Source organism: Dendrobates tinctorius, unplaced genomic scaffold (genome assembly GCF_039654945.1).
Source record: "Dendrobates tinctorius isolate UK_male_01 unplaced genomic scaffold, ASM3965494v1 ptg000040l, whole genome shotgun sequence".
In the NCBI taxonomy this organism is placed as follows: Eukaryota; Metazoa; Chordata; class Amphibia; order Anura; family Dendrobatidae; genus Dendrobates; species Dendrobates tinctorius.
In genome coordinates, this window is record NW_027361708.1 from 19,375,024 (window position 1) to 19,384,989 (window position 9,966).

Sequence of the window (9,966 nt, forward strand, 5' to 3'; positions counted from 1 at the left end):
GGGTGATTTGGTGTGATTAGCTACTAAAAACATAAAACTCAAAATTCCATCATTGAAATTGGGTCCAAGGTTTATTGGCCCTTTTAAGATTGCTGCCATCATTAACCTGGTTGCTTATCGGTTGGAACTTCCTGCGGTATACAAGATACACAACGTGTTTAACAGGGCTTTATTGAAAAAGGTGGTAGGCTCTGTGGACACGACGCCGATGCCACCACCAGTCATGGTGGATGGCGATTTAGAGTTTGAAGTCTCCAAGGTGGTGGACTCTCGAGTACTGCGCCGTACTCTTCAGTATTTGGTACACTGGTGGGGGTATGTTCAGGAGGAGAGGTCTTGGGTACCAGCCACGGACATACATGTGGATCGACTGGTCAGTTCGTTTCACCGCCGTCATCCGGACAAGCCGGGTCCTATGAGTCTTGAGGGCCCTGGGGTTCCTCGTAGAAGACGGGGTACTGTCATGTCGGACGCTATTCACACCACAGCGTCCGGCAGGCAGCGGTAGTTCCATCTCCGTCCACTATTGCCTCAGTGGCGCCGGCTTGATTTTACTCAGGTTATCGGGGGTTAATCTAGCTGGAAATCAGGTGGGATGTTTGGTCACGCCCACGGTCTTTAAATAGTCGTGCTGGCCTATGGGCGTCGCCGATTATAGCTTGTGTTTTATGCCAAGTGGTTACGGTCTGGAGAGGAGGTGTTGGAGAGAGAAATTCGTATCTAGTGGCGTATGATCCGTTGTTACCTTTTCGCCTTCCTATATTTGTGTTTTGTTTTGCCCTGTTCACATTACGGTATTGTCCTGTGTGTATGCGGCGTGGTGCGGTTTAAGTTCTCCCTGTCTGTCATTACTGTGTGGTCTTTGGTGGTTTGACGCCTCACTGGGTGGAGGGTGGAGGGTTCAGCTTAGGGCTGAGCAGGAGATAAGGAAAGGTTGGAGGCTCAGGCATTTACACCATTAGCAAAAACCCTGGGTTGAGGGTCAGACAGGGTTTTCCCTAGTTGGAGGGACTCCGCAGGGGCCCCGGGTATTTCAGCCTTCATTGACCTAAGCCTCGCGTAACATCTACACATGGTTGCCACAAGAGGATGGAGGAAGAAAGCTTGAGTGTTATCCCGCCACTAACACACTGTGGAGTTGGACCTCATGAAAGAGACTGCCTTCTTGCAGCGCTATCTACAACATGATTGTTACCTGTATAACTATGATTCGAAATACTGCTTACTTCTGGGTGCCAATGTGTTCTATCCATGATACAAAAGTATATTTTGCCATTTGCCTCCCCCATCAAAAAGGGATGTGCCCATTCTGCAGTATTAAGAAATGCTTTAAGACAATCTTGACAGTGGTTTTCCCCATGACAGCAGTGACATAAACTGTTTGCATCACAGTGATAGACTTCCAACCACAGAAACGTTGAGTTGTCAACACAGAAACACTAGCAGCCTTGCAGCACTGGAATCCTGTGTTACAAACCCACCAAGGACAGCATCTGCAAAGAGTTTGTATGTTCTAATCGTGTGTGCAAGGCTTTCCTCCAAATACTTATTTTTCTATCCACACTCCAAAGACATACAGATAGTAAATTTCGATTGTGAGTCCCAATGGTGACAGCGCCATATGTCTGTAAAGCGAATGTTGAATTATTGGCACTATATAAGTGATAAAAAAATTGAAATTGATGCTCAGCCACACTCAGATGGCACAAATATCAATTTTGTATATTACTATTGTCATAAAAATGTAAGCGACTCAATGATGGTGGAGGACTGTCGGTCTCGGAGGCATACTGCTACAGGCAACACACATGAAGGAGACTCAACCACGAGTCTACACATTTCCAAAAATGTATTGGCAGATACCAACAAAGTGGCATAAATTTAACCGCAATAGAAATAGTATAATAGGGACCAACAGGTCTTCCACTACACCCAACTCAGCAGCTGGACAGTTGGACAGCCAACCAGGAGTTCTCACATTTCAAACAATTAAGGGCAGAAACCATGAAAGTGGTATCAATTTCACCAGAGTAAAAATAGTATAATGGGGAGCGACATCTCTTCCACTACAGCCAACCCAGCAGATGTACAGTACACCCAACCAAGAGTGCACACGTTTCCAAAAATTTGTTGGAAACACCAACAAAGTGGTATCAATTTCAAGAGAGTATAAAAGGTATAACATGGACCGATGCATCTTCCACTACATAACCCAGCAAATGGACAGCTAACCGAGAGTGTACATATTTCCAAAAATATGTCTGATTTTCATTTGTTCATTTTCATATATTTTTTATTTATTATTACTTTTGACAGATTCAAGTTATTTTTGTGACCATTATGGGTTTTTGTCATTAAACAAGGGGTGCCAAAAATTTTGACCACGTGTATAAATGACAAGGTGGGATACAGCAGACTTTTTCACATTTATCTATTGAAAAAATATTATTTAGAGTGCTATACTTGCCAATGGAACACAATAGAAGCTGTGCACAACACACTCGTAGACATGTGCCCTGTTGGCATTGTCTGTGGACCTCAGTAAAGTCCCCCCACAAAAAAAATTCTGGAAGGTAAATTTTACAGACACACTGGACATGAGCTACACTATCTGACTGATATGCAACCAACTAACTAGCTAAAATATGAATACAGCAGGCATTTTCACATTTAGCTAAGGAAAAAAATATTACTTAGAATGCTATACTTGTGCATGGAGCACAATAGAAGCAGTGCACACCACACTTGTAGGACATGTGCCCTGCTGCATTTGTCTGTGAACCTCGGTAATGCTCAGAAAAAAAAATCTGAAAGGTAAATTTTACAGCCACACTGGACACTATCTAGTTACACTATCTGACTGATATTCAACCGCCTAAGTAACTAGATAAAACTTTGCTGTTATCAGTGGCAGCGTCAGGAGCAGCCTCTCTGCTCTGTTAGTGTCAAAATGGTGCTAAAACAAGATGTGCGCTATTTATATAGAGAGGGACATGTGATTTCAGCAGCCAATGACACAAGAATTGTGTCAGGACATTGTGGATGTTTCCTGCTCCCTGATTGGCTAGTCGCAATGTACACACAAAAAGCTAGTGGGGGAAAAATGACTGCTGCGCTGTGCTTACAAGAACGCCGCACCCCTGTGTTCTGAAAACCCCCTCCCCTCATCAAACACGTCCCAAACGCTCATGATACACCACCATTATCATTGCCTAAGTGCTGAAAATATTTTTTATGGTAACGCAAATATTTTCTCGCACTTTTACCAAATGTTACCGATTTTTATAAAATTTTCCTCTTGTTTCCGATCACAAATTCAAATGTGCCATATTTGTGCCGAATTTATGTTTGGCGATCATTTTCCAAACAAATTAGCTCATCACTAGTTAGCACTGCAGCCTTTGTAGCGCTGGGGTCCTGGGTTCAAATCCCACCAAGGACAACATCTGCAAGGAGTCTGTAAGTTCTCCTCATGTTTGCGTGGGTTTCCTACAGGTTTTCCGGCTTCCTCCCACATTCCAAAGACATAGTGATAGGGAATTGAGATTGTGACCCCCATTGAGGACAGTGATGCTAATGTGTGTAAAGCATTGTGGAATAAGATAGTGCTATATAAGCAGCACAATAAAAAATATTCACATCTAATTGAGGGACTTATTATTATTTCAAGATCTATTGATTTAAATTAACTTTTGTTTGTGGGAAAACCACTTTAAGAGACAACCTGAGAATACCCCTTTGGTAACCGCTTTTTTTAATCATTACACTCTGTCAACAAGGAGAGCAATTTAACTCTTTTCTGTCCTAATCCTGCTATTAAACAAAAATCCTGAAACCAAGTTTTATGTGTCACAGAAAGTATGATTCCTGCGTATAGGCAGGCAAGCCATATTTTGAAAGACAAAAGAAAAATCTTCATAATCCAGAAATGTAAACACAACTGTCTACCTAGGAAACTGTGTGTTTTAAGGCATTTTTATCACACCTATTTCAGGAAAAATTGGCGGTTAGTGAATTGGAATTTCAATGGATCCACTCATCTCTATTGATTATGCATCCAAAGGATAGGTCATCAATCTCAAAGTGGAGGAAAACCTCTTTAATGGGAAAGCAAACTATAAAATACAGTGCTATAAAGATTGCTGTGCAACATTCAAAGTGTATATAGTAATGTCATTTAACAAATTTTATGAGGGTGCACCTACAATGAATGACATGACAGTGGTAGAAATGGAAAAAAGGATGCTTAGTTACTGTTTTTTTCATTTATAACTAATGCAATAAAGACGAGAAGGACAGATGCAATGATTGCAAAAAAAAAAAACCCTCAATGCAATATAGGCTGAAATGAAAGAAAGGGTTCCTAGAAAATAGTTTAAAGTTAAAATGTTCGTATGGTATACATCGTTGGTACTTTTCATGAACATAAATTTATGTAACTGTTAGCTACATATCTAAATAATAACTGGAAACAAAATTAATAAAATTAAATTGGCTGACTCATTTTAGTTTTTACAGATAAGCAAATAACCGAAAAGGAACATATGTTGTTGTATTTGGGATAAATCTGCTGTAATATCCTCCATTCACCAGTAGATGGCATTCATAAACTCGTCAGGATGCCTATATTAGTTTTCTTACAAAATAATAATCAAATATACAACAATTGAATTTATACTTTATTCCTACACTTGTACATTGTCAGAAACTATAATTTATGCAGCAAAATAACCCAGCTTAGGCCGCTTTCACACTTCAGGCTTTCGGTATCCGGCATGGTGCGGCGAAAAACCGGACTACCGGATCCGGCCGCAAACGCAGACACCGGATCCTTCTTTCTGCTGGATATATTCCTGGCAGAGAAGGTTTCCGGGCATGCGCAGTGCGAAAAACCGGTCCGGCGTTGGGAAAAAACGTTGCATGCAACGTTTTTTCCAGACGCCGAAACGGCTATTTTCTCCGGATCCGGAAAAAAACAGACGCGCCGCATTGCCACCCGGCGCAATGCGGCACCAATGAAACAGCACGGGGAAAAAGCCGGATCTGGTCATAACAGGCACCGGATCCGGCAGTCCGATTTTTCGCCGGCAGATTTGCAGTAGTGGAAAATAATACATCTTTGGGAAATTAACCCCTTCCTAACCAGGTGATTTTTTTTTTTCATTTGTATGCTTTTGTTTTTCCCACTTAAGCAAATGTGCAAAAAAAGTCAATTCTGCAATTTGTTTGTGGTTTGTGTTTTTGTTGTTCATTATGCTGTGAAAATGACCCAGCATTTTGATTCTCCAAAGCTGGGTCATACCAAATTTATATGCTTCTTTTATTTGATTAGAAAAAAAAATTCATGTAACCATAGAATGTTAGAATTGGAATGAACCTCAAGGGTCACCCTGACCAACCCCCTGCTCAATGCAGGATTCACTATACCATCTCAGACAGATGTCTGTCTAGCCTCTATTTAAAAACTTTCATTGAAGGAGAACTCACCAACTCTCGTGGCAGCCTATTCCACTAAATTGATCAATCTCACTGTCAAAGTTTTTTCTAATATCTAATCTGTATCTTCCCCCTTTAGCTTATGTGCACACGTTGCAGATTGTGCTGCGGATTTTGCTAAATCCGCAGGTAAAATGACCAGCGTTTTACCTGCGGATTTAGTGCAGATTTACTGCGGATTTTCAGCAGTTTTTGTGCAGATTTCCCCTGCGTTTTTACACCTGTGGATTCCTATAATGGAAGAGGTGTAAGGGTGTGTGCACACGCTGCGGATTCTGCTGCGGTTCCACAGCGGATCTGACTACTGCGGGTCCGCAGCAGTTTTTGCTGTGATGTACAGTGCCATTATTCCCTATGGGAATAAAAAACCGCAGTGCAGACGGTGCAGATTTTTCCACGCAGTTTTTCTGCGGTTTTGAAACCGCAGAACGAATTGACATGTCAATTCTTTCTGCGGATTCCGCTGTGGTTTGCCATCTCCTACATTGAGGAGATGAAAAACCGCAGGGAAAAAACCGCAGAGCAATCCGTAGGTAAAACCGCAGGTCTTTTGACCTGCAGATTTACGTGCGGATTTTACAAAATCCGCGCGGGCAAATATCCACTGCAATCCGCAGCGTGTGCACGTACCCTTGAAACGCTGTTGATCCGCACAAAGAATTGACATGCTTCGAATTCAAATCCGCAGAAAATCTGCGCGGAAAAATCCACAGCATGTGCACAGCATTTTTCATTTTCCATAGGTTGCAATGGTACTGTACACCGCAGCAGAATCTGCTGCAGATCTGCAGGGCCAAATTCGCTGCGGATCCGCAGCAGAATCCGCAACGTGTGCACACACCCTTAAACTTCATTCCAATGTGCTTGTGTTTTGATGTGCAAATGAGAATAATATTGATCCCTCTACACTGTGACATTCCTTCAGATATTTGTAGACAGCAATAAACTCTCCTCTTAGCCTTCTTTTTTGCAAGCTAAATGTTCCCAGATCCTTTAACAGTTCCTCGTAGGACATACTTTGCAGTCACCAACCTAGTAGCTCTTCTCTGAACTTGCTCAAGTTTTTCAATGTCTATTTTAAAACATGGTGCACAGAACTGAATATAGTATTCCAGTTGAGGCCTGACCAAGGAGGAGTAGAGGGGGATGATTAATTCACTTGATCTAGACTCTATGCTTCTCCTATTGCATCCCAGAACTGTTTGCCTTTTTTGCTGTTGCATCACACTGTTGACTCATGTGCAGTCTGTGACTTATTAGTACACCCAAGTCTTTTTCACACATGCTGTTGCTTAGTTCTATTCCTCCCATTCAATAGATGTGATTTTTGTTTTTCTTGCCTAGAATTTTGGATTTCTCCCTGTTAAATGCCATTCTATTAGACACTGCCAATTGTTCAAGCTTATCTAGATCCTTCTGAATCCTTCCCCTGTCTTCTCTAGTGTTAGCTATCCCTCCTAGCTTTACATTGTCTGCAAATTTGACTAGTTTACCTTGAGTTCCCTTTTCTAGATCATTTAGAAAAATGTTAAACAACACTGGGCCCAGGACAGGCCTTGTGGTCTCCCACTTGAAACACTTTTCCAATTGAACGTTCAACCATTTATTACCACTCTGAGTACCATCACTGAGCCAGTTATAAATCCACCTAACTGTAGCTTTGTCAAACAGAAATTCATAAAAATTCATAAAAATACAGTGAAGGAAATAATTATTTGATCCCTTGCTGATTTTGTAAGTATGCCCACTGACAAAGACATGAACAGTCTATAAATTTAAGGGTAGGTTTATTTTAACATTGAGAGAAAGAATATCAAAAATAAAATCCAGAAAATCACATTGAATAAATTATATAAATTTATTTGCATTTTTCAGTGAGAAATAAGTATTTGATCCCTCTGGCAAACAATACTTAATACTTGGTGGCTAAACCCTTGTTGGCAAGCACAGCAGTCAGACTTTATTGAAGTTGATGATGAGGTTTGCGCACATTTCAGGAGGAATTTTGGTCCACACCTCTTTGCCGATCATCTCATAATCATTAAGATTTTGAGGCTGTCACTTGGCAACTCGGAGCTTCAACTCCCTTCATAAGTTTTCTATGGGATTAAGGTCCAGAAACTCCATGAACTTCTTTTTGAGCCACTCCTTTGTTGCCTTGGCTGTATGTTTTAGGTCATTGTCTTGCTGGAAGACCCAGCCACGACCCATTTTTAATGTCCTGGCGGAGGGAAGGAGGTTGTCACTCAGGATTTTACAGTACATGGCTCCATTCATTCACCTATTGATGCGGTGAAGTAGTCCTGTGCCCTTAGCAGAGAAACACCACTGAAACCTAATTTTTCCACCTCCATGTTTGACAGTGGGGACAGTGTTCTTTGGGTCATAGGCAGGATTTCTCTTGCCAAAGACCTGCATTTCTGTCTCATCTGACTGAAGCACCTTCTCCCAATCACTCACAGAATCATGCAGGTGTTCATTTGCAAACGTCAGACGGGCCTGCACATGTGCCTTCTTGAGCAGGGGGACCTTGAAGGCACTGAAGGATTTTAAACCTTTAAAGCGTAATGTGTTACCAATAGTTTTCTTGGTGTCTGTGGTCCCGGCTGCCTTGAGATCATTAACAAGTTCCCCATGTAGTTTTAGGCTGATCTCTCACCTCCTTCATGATCAAGGATACCCCTCGGGGTGTGATTTTGCATGGTGCTCCAAATCAATGTCGAGTCATTTTGTATTTCTTCAATTTTCTTACTATTGCACCAACGGTTGTCTCTTTCTCACCCAGCATCTTACTTATGGTTTTGTAGCCCATTCCAGCTTTGTGCAGGTCTATGATCTTGTCCCTGATATTTTTATAAAGCTCTTTGGTCTTGCCCATGTTGTAGAGATTAGAGTCTGACTGATTAATTGAGTCTGTGGACAGGAGCATTTTATAAAGATGACCATGTAAGACAGCTGTCTTTAATGCAGGTAACGAGTTGATTAGGAGCGTCTAACTGGTCTGTAGGAGCCAGAACTTTTAATGGTTGGTAGGGGATCGAATACTTATTTCTTTCTGCAAAATGTAAATAAAATGTTATAATTTATGCAACGTGATATTCTGGATTTTATATTTGATATTCTATCTCTCAATGTTAAAATTGACCTACCCTTAAAATTATAGACTGCTCATGTCTTTGTCAGTGGGCAAACTTACAAAATCAGCAAGGGATCAAATAGTTATTTCCTTCACTGTATAAAATAAATGTGTCCATGTTGCCATTTTCTGTGACCCGTAGATTCATTTTGTACATTTCTTCCACTTGTCTTTTCATAAACAAGAAATGACGAAAGGAATTTTTTAATGCAGATATGAGTGTATCCTAAAGATGTTTTTACTGCTTGTTTATCGCAGATTGATTAATAATAATAACAATTTTATTTCTATAGCGCCGACATATTCCACAACCCTTTACATTTTAGAGGGGACTTGTACAGACAATAGACATTACAGCATAACAATAACACATAGATCAAAACTGATAACAAGAGGAATGAGGGACCTTCTCGCAAGCTTACAGACTATGAGGAAAAGGGGTTACACGAAAGGTGGATGGAAACAATTGCTTTTGTTGTTCGGACCAGCCAATGTGTAAGAATTGGGTGTTCATGTAATGCTGCATGAACCAGTTATCAACCTAAGTATGTAACAATACAGACACAATGGGCTATTAAATGGATAAGGCATGTGAGAACATGATGCGAAGAACCTGGTTATGGTAAAAATTTGGAATGGTCAACACAGGGGTAGTTAGGTTAATGCGTTGAGACGGCAGGCCAGGCTCAACAAATGCATTTTTAGGGCACGCTTAAAACTGTGGGGATTCGGGACTAATCGTAATAACCTAGTGCATTCCAAAGAATTGGCGCAGCACGTGAAAAGTCTTGGAGACGGGAGTGGGAGGTTCTGATTATTGAGGATGTTAACCTCAGGTCATCATCAGCAGAAAGGAGGGCATGGGTAGGGTGGTAGACTGAGATGAAGGAGGAGATGTAGGGTGGTGCTGAGCCATGGAGTGCTTTGTGGGTGAGGGTAATAAGTTTGTACTGGATTCTGGAGTGGATGGGTAGCCAGTGTAATGACTGGCACAAGGTAAAGGCATCGGTGTAATGATTTGTGAGAAATATGATCCTGGCTGCATTCAAGACAGATTAGAGAGGGGAATTTTTGTTAAGAGGGAGACTGATTAGTAGAGAGTTACAATACTCCAGACAAGAACAAATAAGACAAACAGTGAGTTTTTGCAGAGTCGAAAGTAAGAAAGGGTCGAATTCTAGAAATGTTTTTGAGGTGCAGATAACTAAAGCGACCAGTGATTGGTTGTGGGGGGTGAATGAAAGCTTGGAATCAAGTATGAGCCCAAGACAGCGGGCATGTTTCTGGGGAGTAATGGTGGAACCACATGCAGTAATGGCAATGTAGGGCATAGG